This window comes from Panthera onca, chromosome B4, assembly GCF_046562875.1.
Source record: "Panthera onca isolate mPanOnc1 chromosome B4, mPanOnc1 haplotype 2, whole genome shotgun sequence".
NCBI classification, from domain to species: Eukaryota; Metazoa; Chordata; class Mammalia; order Carnivora; family Felidae; genus Panthera; species Panthera onca.
The window spans coordinates 93,437,068-93,450,201 of NC_138345.1; positions in this window are offsets into that span (position 1 = coordinate 93,437,068).

Below are 13,134 nucleotides of genomic sequence, written 5' to 3' on the forward strand. Positions count from 1 at the left end.
AATAGAACTACCCTATGACCCATCAATTGCACTACCAGGTATTTATCCAAGGGAAACAGGTATGCTGTTTTGAAGGGACACATGCACCCCAGTATTTATAGCAGCACTATCAACAATAGCCAAAGTTGGAAAGAGCCCAAATGTTCATCGACAGATGAATGGATAAAGAAGATGTGGTATATATATATATATACAATGGAGTATTACTTGGCAATCAAAAAGAATGAACTCTTGCCATTTGCAATCATGTGGATGGAACTGGAGGGTATTATGCTAAGTGAAATTAGTCAGAGAAAGACAAAAATCATATGACTTCACTCATATGAGGATTTTAAGAGACAAAACAGATGAACATAAGGGAAGGGAAACAAAAATAATAGAAAAACAGGGAGGGGGACAAAACAGAAGAGACTCATAAATACGGAGAACAAACTGAGGGTTGCTGGAGGGGTTGTGGGAGGGGGGATGGGCTAAATGGGTAAGGGGCATTAAGGAATCTATTCCTGAAATCATTGTTGCACTATATGCTAACTAACTTGGATATAAATTAAAAAAATAAACAAAAATTTAAAAAAGAATATTTATAATATTCTAAATCTTAGAAAAGGATAATTTTCAAAAAAGATAAAATTATGACTTTCAAAGATAGAATGAATATATAGTAAAGATTCTATTTTTTTTAAATTTTATTTAAGAGAGAGAGAGAGAGCTAGCCAGAGAGAGGAGCAGAGGGAGAGAGTCTTAAGCAGTCTCCGTGCTCAGCGTGGAGCCTAACACAGGGCTCAATCACATGACCTGATCAAGATTGAGATGATGACCTGAGCCAAAATGAAGAGTCAGATGCTCAACCAACCGGGACACCCAGGTGTCCCTCAAACATTCTATTTAACTCATAGTTGACTAAAGGAATGTTCAAGTGATTCAAAGAAGAATCTAAAAAGCAGACATATTTCTAGATCAGGAATATTGAAATGGACTTGCAAACAGATGCAGACCTGGCTTTTGTCATTCCACCGTTGGTGAGAATCTCTTTGCATGTTTATCGATCAAAATTATTTCTATTACTCTCAATTTTCCTTTTTAATTTTTTTTAATGTTTACTTATTTTTGAGAGAGAGAGACAGAATGCAAGCAGGGGAGAGCAGAGAGAGAGGGAGACACAGAATCCGAAGCAGGCTCCAGGCTCCAAGCTGTCAGCACAGAGCCCGACCCGGGGCTTGAACTCATGAACAGTGAGATCACTGTTGACCGGTGAGCGGAAGTCAGACACTTAACTGACTGAGCCACCCAGGTGCCCCAGTATTACTCTCAATTTTCTATAACTTACAGAGTTGTAAAATTGCTTAGTCAAAACATATCACATCCCTATAGAGTCAGAGAGTTTTTGGTGGCTCCAGAATTTTGTTGAAAGAATATCAAGTGGTCTCTTTTGCTTCTTTCAAAGTCTTAAATTTTTCCTTATTATCTCTCCTTTTTGATAATAAATAATCTCAAAGATAGCTTATTCTTGGCCACAAAATAAGACTAGTCTCTTTAGGTTTGGCCTGATTATTTTCATAGATGCAGCAAGAGTGTTAACTTCCCATATATGCCATGTTAGGGCTACTTTCCTAGAAATTTTTATAAGGAAGCTTTGGACTTTTAAAAGTTTATGTTTGTAAAAACAATCAAACAAACAAACAAATAAAAGCTCGTATTTGTTGCTGTCCAAGCACAAAAAATTCTCTCCACCAGATTTTACCCATAGTACCTATAAACTTGGACAAACTCTTCTTTATCTGTCAGCCTGGTACCTGGTACCAGCCAAGGACTTGGAACAGTTTTCCGAGCAGGACTTTGTAATAATTGGCTCCATAGAGTCACTCTCAATTCCTTAAAAATGCTTGCAATACCTGAATAAATGAGCATCATTCTCGAAAATGACATTGCAGGCCTCAGCTGTAGTAGATTTCCCATTATACCCTGAGAAAGAAGGACGTATTCTTAAAGAATCTGTATCAGCTTCCTGTTGTTGCTGTGACAAATGATCACAAGTTCAATGGCTTAAAATAACACGAATTTATGCTCTTATGGTTCTAAAGTTCAGAAGTCTGAAGAAGGATCTTATGAGCAAAAATCAAGAGGCTGCATTCCTTTTAGAAGCTCTAGGAGAGGTTGTATTTCTTTGCCTTTTTCCAGTTTCTAGTGGCCACCTGTGTTTCTGTGACTTGTGGGCCCCTTGCCTTACCTTCAAAACCAGCAGCCTAGCATCTTCAAATCTCTCTCTTTCTCTCTGACCTCTGATTTAGCAGAAAATAGTAAAATAGACAAACATAAAAAAAAAAAGACGAGCAAATCACCTAACAGAGAATAGATCTCTAGACTCCAATAATCCCTCTACAAAATCCCTAAAGAGTTTGACTATAAACCAAACCCCCAGTCATGCTATCACCACTGGGGAAAACCTTATTGGCTGTAAACAAATCAAAACACAAAATTAGTGGGGCATCTGGGTGGCTCAGTCAGTTAAACGTCCAGCTTTAGTTCAGGTCATTATGTCACGGTCTGTGAGTTCGAGCCCTGCGTTCGGCTCTGTGCTGACAGCTCAGAGCCTGGAGCCTGTTTGGGATTCTGTGTCTCCCTCTCTCTCTCTCCTCCTCCTCCACTCCTACATTGTCTGTCTCTCTCTCTCAAAAATAAATAAAACATTAAAGAAAATTAAAACACAAAATCAGTAGAGATAAAATTAAAATTAGAAAAACAGGAAGTACCCAGAGTTTTATTGCCACGTGAAATTTACCTCCAGATGTCAAGAAAAGGTACACCGGGACTTACACTGCGCATGAGAGGCATCGTTTCTGTTGGTGGAGCTTTACCTTGCTGTCCCGCGAGTCTATCGGGCACCTCGTGCAAGACCTCCAACGCTGCTAGAGCATTTTCAAAAAAGGTAAAATCTTGACTCTCTTTCAGATAGCAAATAAATGTGTTAAAGATTCTATTTTAACTCATTATTTCCTGAAGGAACCAGGCAGATGTTACAACCAGGTCAAAGGAGAACCCAAAGAACAGGCATGTTTATAGATGAGAAATGAATTTAGAAGTGGATACGAAACTGATTTTTTCACAGTGGGAAGAGGGATTTGGTGGCACGTCCACAGTCACAAATTATTCCCGATGCTGTCAGTATGCTACCAGCAGACAGAGTTGTGAAATGGCCTAGCCACATCCTTGGAGGCTCTGGCATTCCACTGAGAGCGTATCCAGTAGTCTCTTGTGCTTATTTCAAAGTCTTAAATGTTTCCTTCCAGTCTTATTGACTCAGTGCTTCAACCAGAATACATTTTTACAAAATGAGAGACTGATGTGGTTAAGTGTGCAGACTCCAGAGTCACGCTGCCTGGACCTGATGCCGGGATCCACCATTTTTAGCTTTGGGACAGTGACTAAACTGTTAGCAAACAGCCCAAGCGCCAGATCCAGCCTGCTGCCTATTTTTGTACAGCCCTTGAGCTCAGAATGGTTTTTATATTTTTAAATGATTGGGGGAAAAAATCAAAAGCAGAAGAATCTCTGCTGCCACATGAAAATTACAAAATACACATTTCGATGAAAAGTTTTATCTGAATACAACCGCGTTCGTTTGTTTACCTATTGTTTGCTGCTGCTTTCACGCTACAACACAGAGTAGCCGTGATGGAGACCATCCGGCCCGCCGAGCCTAAAATATTTACTCTCTAGTTCTTTAGAGAGAAAGGTTGCCAATCTCTGCATCCTCTCCACTAAACTTCTGTGAGCCTTGGTTCACTCCTCCGTAAAGGATGAAAATGGCATCTATAGCATGGTGAATATTAATTGAGATAATGCATGGAAATGCCTACTACGGGGGGCACCTGGGTGGCTCAGTCGGTTAAGCGCCCGACTTCTGCCCAGGTCATGATCTCACGGTTTGTGGGTTCAAGCCCCGCATCAGGCTCTGTGCTGACAGCTCAGAGCCTGGAGCCTGTTTCGGATTCTGTGTCTCCCTCTCTCTGTCCCTCCCCCACTACCACTCTGTCTCCCCCGTCTCAAAAATAAATAAACATTAAAAAAATTAAAAAAAAAAAAAAAAAAGGAAACACCTACTATGGTACCTGCTATCCAGTAAACGCTCAAGAAGGCTTGGTGCGTCAGAGCCCCTCCCCCCAAGTTGTTTATATAAATGCTGAGGTATAAGTGTTCTCCCTTTCTTTGGGGTCACTAAGTTCGGATGTGTAATAAGCCTAGAATTGTCTGTAGTCATATCTATCTCCCTGCCTCCTCCATTAGAGACAAGACCACGACCAAAACAGGTTACATTTACTGAGCACATTCTACATGCCAGGCCCTGTTGTAAGTTTGTCACGTATATTATCTCATTCAGTCTTTACAATAACTTAATAAGGTACGTATGGTTGCCATTTCCCCCATTTACGGATATACAAACTGAGACACAAAGCAGTCAAGTCATCTTTCTAGGTAAGCAGTAGGCCCGACTCCGGCCTCTACAGTCTGACTGAAGAGCCAGAAGCTGACACTGCCTCGCATGTGGAGGACGCCCCCCTTCCGCAGAGGGGAAGAGGCCAGCTCGGTGACAGAGGCTGGCTCACGACATGGCAGAAAGAAACAACCCTGCCCAGAGCCCTACTGTTTGCTGACAGTTTAGCCACTGTCCCAAAGCTAAAAACGGTGGATCCCAGCATCGGGTCCAGGCAGCGTGACTCTGGAGTCTGCACACTCATTTTGGCCACGCATTTGGTTTGGTTTTGTTGGACTTAAGCTAAGGGGAGTTTGCTTTCTGCCACCAGAGACAGAAATATGCTGGGGAGACTAAGAGATGGGAATGGCGTGGGCCTTTTCCCACAAGAGCGCACACGACGCTGAGGAAGACAGACAAGCACAAGGCACCAAGGGCTAAAGCGCGGGCAAGTTCTAAATGCTGTGGGGAGCCCCAAGGGAGAGGATGTTGAACACAGCCTCAGTTCAGGAAACACTCACTGTGCACCTTATACGTGTCAGGCACTGTACTGGATGCCCTTTGGTTGATTTCTTCATATTTCTCGCTTGATGCAGTAAGTTGCATCCTTCAATAAAAGTGAGTCTTTTATTTGTGCCATTTGCACATTGGCTGCAGAGTACTTACAAGGCCTGGGAGGATCCATGTAATGTGGCAGGTCTTACCTGACCTTTAATTATGATTGTACTATGCCAATGATGCTGTGGGGGAGGCCCACAAATGGGCTGGGGAAAGCACTTGTTAACGTAGAAAAATGTGATTTAGGGACGCCTGGGTGGTTTAGTTGGTTAAGTGCCCAACTCTTGATTTGGGCTCAGGTCACGATCTCTATTGTGAGATCGAGCCCCCCGTCGGGCTCTGTGCTGACAGGGCGGAGCCTGCTGGGGATTCTCTCTCCCTCTCTCTCTCTGCTCCTGAACCCTGCATATGCTCTCTTCCCTCAAAATAAATAAACGTTTTTTAAAAAATGTAATTAAAAAAAAAACCTATGGGTGTCTTTCCACTACACAAGTTACACGCTTGCTTAGATTTTAAACACGAACTTATTAAAAGGGGGCCCCACTTATATCCCCCTTTCACAATGCAGCTAGTTGATTAGCAACAATTACCTGTTGTTACCAAATTGCACCCACAAATAATTGCACCCACAATTGTCTAATTGTAGGCTGAAAATGAAGGCTGAGTAGTTAATTATTTCTCAGTTGTCCGATGTTGGCCGGGGCACACGTGGTTCCACGGACTGTTCTTTGCCTACGAAATGTGAGGGCCCAAGTGAAAGTCTATGGGTATGGACCTCAAGAATAAAACCGCCTCCTTCCCTCTGCAAGAACGTGCTTTTCTCTGTGATACCTTTTACTTTCCCTATCAACCTTCCCTTGGTACTAGTTACTGACTTTCTGTGTCTTGTTTCATCCATTCTGACTTCAAGAACCATCTTGTCAGCTTTTAGGAAGTGTTTTTCACTTCATCATATTTTAAATTAGTTTCATTTCTCTATCCCAATTTCTCTCATGTGGAGAAGACTGGAAATTTTTCCTATTTATGGGAGAGGTGACCATGGGAGAGAAATGTTATTCTCTTGATAGAACCAGTATGTTCAAATCAGGAAATCTCTAATAATAGAGAGATTAATCATATAGGGAAAAAAACAGGGGTCTGAACACCATGTGCATTCCTGTAGCAGAGTTCATATAAAGAGTATGTATTTGTGATGATGTCACTATTACTCACCCCAAACGGCTGTGTGGGAAAATAGAGAGCACGCACAAATAACAATAAAGTGAGTATTCTAATTTGAGCACTTTGTTTTTTCAAGAGCGTAATGTTGGTTGGAAGAAATGGGAGCAGCTCTGAATGAAGTGACTTACTCAGCATATAAACAGAATTAACTGAGATTAGAATTCTGGGTCATTATCTCTGGGTCCAGAGCATCTTCTCCTCTTCTACCTGCCCCGAAGATGAGCCAACGTCCATGACAAAAGATCACAACAGTGACGCCTTATGAATGTACTTAATGCCACTGAATTGTATACTTACAAATGGTAAAAATGGTAAATTTCACGTTATGTATAATTTACCGCAATAAAAAACCATTCCTAGTTCATAGGCCACAGGAGGCTAAATCTGGCCTGTGGACTGCGTGTTAGCTTGCCGAGCCTGGCTGTGCAGTATGGGAAGGTAAGTAAGCCAGTTGGGGGCCACAGCACATAAGGTAATACACTTCCCACCACTTGGCTGTGTATCTGTGTTCTTCTGGAAACTAAAATTCCCCTGCACAACTTCAAGAACAACAGTTCATCATTCTTTGAAGACCCCTATGTCTTTTTCTCTTGATTTCTTCTCCCCCTGTCCTTCTTCTGGATTCTTGCTCCATTTTTTTTTTAAGATTCTTGCTTCATTAATCTCTTCCTCCCCACTGCTTTCTTTCTCTCTGCCACAAATTGGCATGACTCCTCTAACACAAAAGAACTTTCTTTCAACCTTGCATGCCCCTCAAGCTACTAGGTGATCTCTTTCACTGTCTACACTATTTTTTTTCAAGTTTATTTATTTATTTTGAAAGAGAGAGAGAGAGAGAGAGAGAGTAGGGAGAGGCAGAGAGAGGGAGAGAGAGAATCCCAAGCAGGCTCCATGTTGTCAACACAGAGCCCGATGTGGGGCTTGAACACATGAACCATGAGATCATGACCTAAGCAGAAACTGATAGTTGGATGTTCAACCAACTGAGCCAGCCAGCTAGCCACCCCAGTCTATGCTTATTTCTAGAGAGGAATTTTCACTAGAGTTACCAAACTAAACGCAAAAGAGAAATATCTACCCATTTGTTCCTTAATCTCACTTCCTGTGGACTGAAACATCATTTTAAAGGTATTTCCTGACTGTACATTCAATAGACTATCCTTGGTAACCCCCCTCCCCCATTTGACTTTTCTGCTGCATTCAGTGTGTTAAGTGCTCCTTCTCAGCCTCCTTTCCAGGGTATTTTTCAAATCCATCCACATTTACTGAGTGCTTACCAGCTGCCAGACCCTGTGGTTCGTGCTTAGACACACTCTCTTCCCTTGCTGTATCTCTGGACTCTCTTTCCAAGGTTCCCCTGAGACTCTTCTGTTTTTGGCTCTGTTTTCCTTACCCACGTAATTTAGCTGCTCCCTTGGTATTGAGAGCTTACTCTATGCCAAGCCTGTTCTAAGTTCTTTACGTGGATGAACTCATTTGATCCTCAGAACCATCCCATGGGGGCACCTGGTTGGCTCAGTTGGTTAAGTGTCTGACTGTAGGTTTCAGCTCCGCTCATGATCCATGGTTTGTGAGATGGAGTTCTGCGCTGGCAGTGTGGAGCCTGCTTGGGATTCTCTCTCTCCCTCTCTTTCTCTCCCCCATTTGTGCTATCTGTCTTTCTCTCAAAAAAAACCAAAAACCAACACAAAAAAACCCTCCTAAAAACAAAAACAAAAACCATCCCATGAAGCAGGGGCTATTAACATCCTATTTTACAACCGAGAAAACTGAGGTACAGAGAGTTCAAAGTTCTACAGCTAGTAAGTTGCCGATGAGGGTTTCAAAGCCCGCGGTCTGAATGTAGGACTTCACCTGTTTACTCTTCACTGCCTCTCCCTCAGCTTCAAATATCCCCTCTATGCTGACTGCCAAATGTATGAATCCAGTTCTGATGTATATCCTGGATGGGTCCTCCCTAATATTTGTGGGGCCCGGACGAAAGAATAAAATGGAGGCCCACATTCTAAATGTCTAAAACTTGTAAAGTTATAAATGAAGCTAGCAACTGCTAAATAAATACATCAGATCATTTTGCCTTGATAAATATACCTTTGTAAACATTTTTGAGTCTAGTTGACACACAGTGTTAACATTAACATTACTTTCACGTGTACAACATAGTGATTCCACAACTCTATATGTTATACTATGTTCACTACGAGTGTGACTACCATCTGTCACCACACAACACCATCACAATGCCACGGTCTCTATTCCCCATGCTGCACCTTGATTCCCGTGACAAATTCATTCTATAACTGGGAGCCTGTGTCTCCCACTCCCCTTCACACATTTTGCCCAGGTCCCCACCTCCTCCCCTCTGGCAACCACCAGTTTGTTCTCTGTGGTTATAGGTCTGATTCTGCTTTTTGTTTACTCGTTTTGTTTTTTAGATTCCACATGAGTGAAGAAACCATACAGTATTTGACTTCCTCTGGCTTATCCCACTTAGGATGCTGGATCCATCCACGTTGTTGCAAATAGCAAGATCTAACCATTTTTATGGCCGAGTAATATTCCAGTGTATACGTACACCGCATCTCGATCCATTCATCTGTCAATAGACATTGGGTCGCTTCTGTATCTTAGCAATTGCAAATAATGCAGCAATAAACATAGGGGTGCATAGATCTTTTCAAATTAAGGTTTTCGTTTTCTTTGGGTGTATATCCAGTAGTCAAATTATTGAATCTTATGGTATTTCCATTTTCAATTTTCTGAGGAACTGTTTCCCACAGTGGCTGTACCGATTCACATTCCTACCAACCTACCAAGGCACCTACCAGTGCATGAGGGTTTCTTTTTTGCCACATCCTCACCAAACAGTTATTATTTCTTGTCTTTTTAATTCTGGCCATTCTGACAGGTGTGATGTGATATCTTTATTGTGGTTTTGATTTGCATTTCTCTGATAATTAGAGATGTTGAGCATTCATGTGTTTGTGGGCCATCTTTATGTCTTCTTTGGAAAAATGTCTGTTCAGCTCCTTTACCCATTTTTTAATCAAATTATTTGGGTGTTTTGGGTGTTGAGTTGTATAAGTTCTTTACATTTTTTTGAATATTAACCCCTTATCAGGTATATCGTTTGCTAATATCTTTTCTCATTCAGTAGGTTGCCTTTTTGTTTGGTTGATGGTTTCCTTCACTGTGTAACAGATATAGCATCTTAATCTGGGTCAAATTGGGATTCTGTGGAGTTCATGCTGGAACATGATGGCACTGGATGAGTTGGCTCTTAGCCCCTGGGCTGTCTCCTTCTTTTCCACTTCACACTGTAGGGGGCCTTGGACGTGCATGGCCTGCATATCCTAGCTCTGCCTATACCCCCTTAAGCACTTGGGGTCCAGGAAATTGCACACTGGAAGCACTAGTCACTGTCAGCAGTGCCAGGGAAGAAGCTGGCTTGGGTACTGGATGTAGGCTTAGGGCCTTTGGGGCTGGGATTCTTTGAGGACTAGGAATGTAGGTTCTGAGTAAGCATGCTCTCGTGGTCCCATGGACTCCCTGGTACCATCTTGGCCGTCTGAAGCAGCATTTCTTGCTCTATTGTAAAGGATCTTTCCCCTCTTATTTTCATTTTCAATCTGTTACAGATCAATACTTCTTTTAATGTAATAAAAAAGGAATTATTAAAAAACTAAATGGGGTGCCTGGGTGGCTCAGTAGGTTGAGTGTTTGACTCTTGATTTCAGCTCAGGTCATGATCTCATGATTTGTGGATCGAACCCCACGTTGGGCTGTGCACTGAAAGCACGGAGCTGCTTGGAATTCTCTATCTCCCTCTCCTGCTCATGTGCACACCCTTTCTCAAAATAAATAAAATTTAAAAAATTTGATAAAAGCAAAGTCATACAAAATACAAGTCCAGTTTTTTATGGTTAGATTCATTTATTACTAGATTGTTAGACATTTTAATAAAAGTAAGAATAAAAAAGGAAAAAAATATAAAAATTGAACATAGTGTTCTTTAGAGCATATGTACAGACAGTTAACCTAGCCAGTCACTACCACCTTCATAACTTTCGATTATTACAAGGTCATAACTAAACAAAAAAATATTTTTTAACATTTATTTATTTTTGAGAGACAGAGAGAGGCAGAGCGTGTGTGGGGGAGGGGCAGAGAGAAAGAGGGAGACACAGAATCTGAAGCAGGCTCCAGGCTCTGAGCTGTCAGCACAGAGCCCAATGTAGGACTCAAACTCATGAAATGTGAGATCATGACCTGAGCCAAAGTCGGATGCATAACCAACTGAGCCATCCAGGCACCCCTAAACAAAAATTTATGAATGAAATAAGATTCCCTGTATTAGATGCCTATCTGCATCATCTGAACAGCACCATTCACATCAGTATTTAAGAATTTTATTGCGACATATGAGTTTGTTTACTAACTCTCCAGTCTTGGTTGGGTTGATGATAATGCGCCGCGGGTGGGTAGCAACATACATCTAAGCTCTTTCCATGCTTTGTTTTAATAACACCCATAGTAAGGAAACCAGTCTTACTGAGCTATTTTGACAAAATGTTAGAAGATATTTCAGTGGAATCTGAGCAAGCTTGGGTTGCTCATTTGGAGTTTTTACACAAAATGGAGAAAATTTGTCATCAATCCTTTATCAGTAGCCAGTTCCAACATAATGAAATTTAATGAAATCATAATGAAATTTAAGCTATCTTTCTATGAGAGAAAGGGATTTCAGATCTGCAAATTTCCTTTTTAGTTCAGCCGACTTCTGTTGCAAAACTTTCTTGACGAAGGAAGGGGTGTGTTGATTTACATTCTGGCACAAGTTCCTTCAATTGGGTAACTAATCCAGAATGTTTTCCAGTCATTGCAGCTGTGCCATCAGAATATAATCCTACATGAAATCCTAACTCCAGACACATTTATGGACAGTGTAATCCTTTATAGTTTTATACAGTTCACAGTTGTGTTTATTGGCCATGAAGCTGAGAAAATAAAAGAACTACTTCTTCCCATTACGGTCATGGTTAAATCACACCTATACTAAACGAGGCGGCCACATCAACAGTTTTTGTGTATTCCTCTGGTTTCCATGTAAAATACATTGCTAATTTCATTTTTTTCTCTGAGTGAGCCTTCCATCTCATCAGCCAGTTCTCAAATATGTCAAACCATAGTTTCACGGGACAATGGCATTTGAGCCACATCCTTTGCCACAGTATCAATCAACATTTCTCCATCAATGTCTCTGATACAGCCTTGCAATCGTGTTTCAGCAGCTGTATATATGCTTGGTCTTAGTAACTTCAAATACTATTTTCTAAGAAGCCCACAAAGCTGCTTGTGTGAGAAATAGTTAACATCTGCTTCTGTCAAGTTTTTAATGTATTATTCTCCTTCAAAGAATTCTTTTGAGGGGCGCCTGGGTGGCTCAGTCGGTTGAGCATCCGACTTCAGCTCAGGTCATGATCTCATGGTTCATGGGTTCAAGACCCGTGTCAGGCTCTGTGCTGACAGTTCAGAGCCTGGAGCTTGCTTCCGATTCTGTGTCTGCCTCTCTCTCTCTGTCCCTCTCCCCCTCATGCTCTGTCTCTTTCTCTCAAAAATAAATAAACATTAAAAAACAAAAGAATTCTTTCGATTTTTTACTTATTTCTTATATTTGGTGTGCCAAAGCCAATTAAGTTTTTTTTAAAGCCAGTTAAGTTTTGATGGTTTCATCGCTTCCTTATTTGATACATTTCTACAGATAAGATGCGGGAGTTTTAGCACCTCATCGTCAATTATGGCTACAAATTGAACTCCGTACATGAGGGATCATACTCCTGAGTAAAACTAATATGAACTTTTTGCTCTTCATTTCTTCTGTGTCACCTCCGGTGTTATCATTTGCTTTACTACTATCACCATATTTTAAAATGTGTCTTTTCTTCAAAAAGAAGTTGTTTCCTAAATTAGGGTTACAAAGTAAATGATATGAAGTTTGCTTCCTTACTTTAGCTATTGGATTAAACTATACACACACACACACACACACACACACACACACACACACACGACATTAAAAAAAAAAAACAACACAGCTTGTTTGGGGGTGTCTGGCTGGCTCAGTTGGTTAAGTGTCCGACTCTTGATTTTGGCTCAGGTCATGACCTCATAGTTCATGGGAGCAAGCCCCGTGTTTGGTTCTGCCACTGACAGTGCAGAGCCTGCTTGGGATTCTCTCTCTCCCTTTCTCTCTGCCCGTCCTCAGTTCGTGCTCGCTCACTCTCTCCCTCTCTCTCTCTCTCAAAATAAATTAACATTAAAAAAGTAAAATAACAGCTGGCTTGATTAGAAATGAAACTTATAATAATGTTATAAAAATTAAGAAATGTTTTCAGTTATTTATATGTACTTACTTTTGGGTTAGAGATGACTAACCGTAAAATAAAATGTTGAAAAGTGGTCCTAACATCCATGATAGCATGCAATCTTCACCATGTGTGACCCATCACTCAATTTCAACACACTCTAACCGGTTTATACCTTATTTAATAGATGATACACCAATGCTCATTTGGTATGAAGTTTCTAAGTGCTTACTCTCAATTTCTGTACTTATGCCGTGTGACCCAGTAACAGTTTGTGGATCGACTGGTCCCTGAACCATCTTATGAATAGTACTGCTCTGAAATCCAGGCCCAGAGCAGGGCCCTTTTTGCCTGGGTATAAGTGGTATACACTCCTGTGTTATAAACTTTCATCTGTAGCTGCCTGGCGGAGGTATTTATATGGCTAATGATAATAGTAAACTATCATTAAACTATCATTATAACTACCTAGTCCTGGGAAGTTAACACGTGCCAGAAATATGACAATGAGTAAGAAAG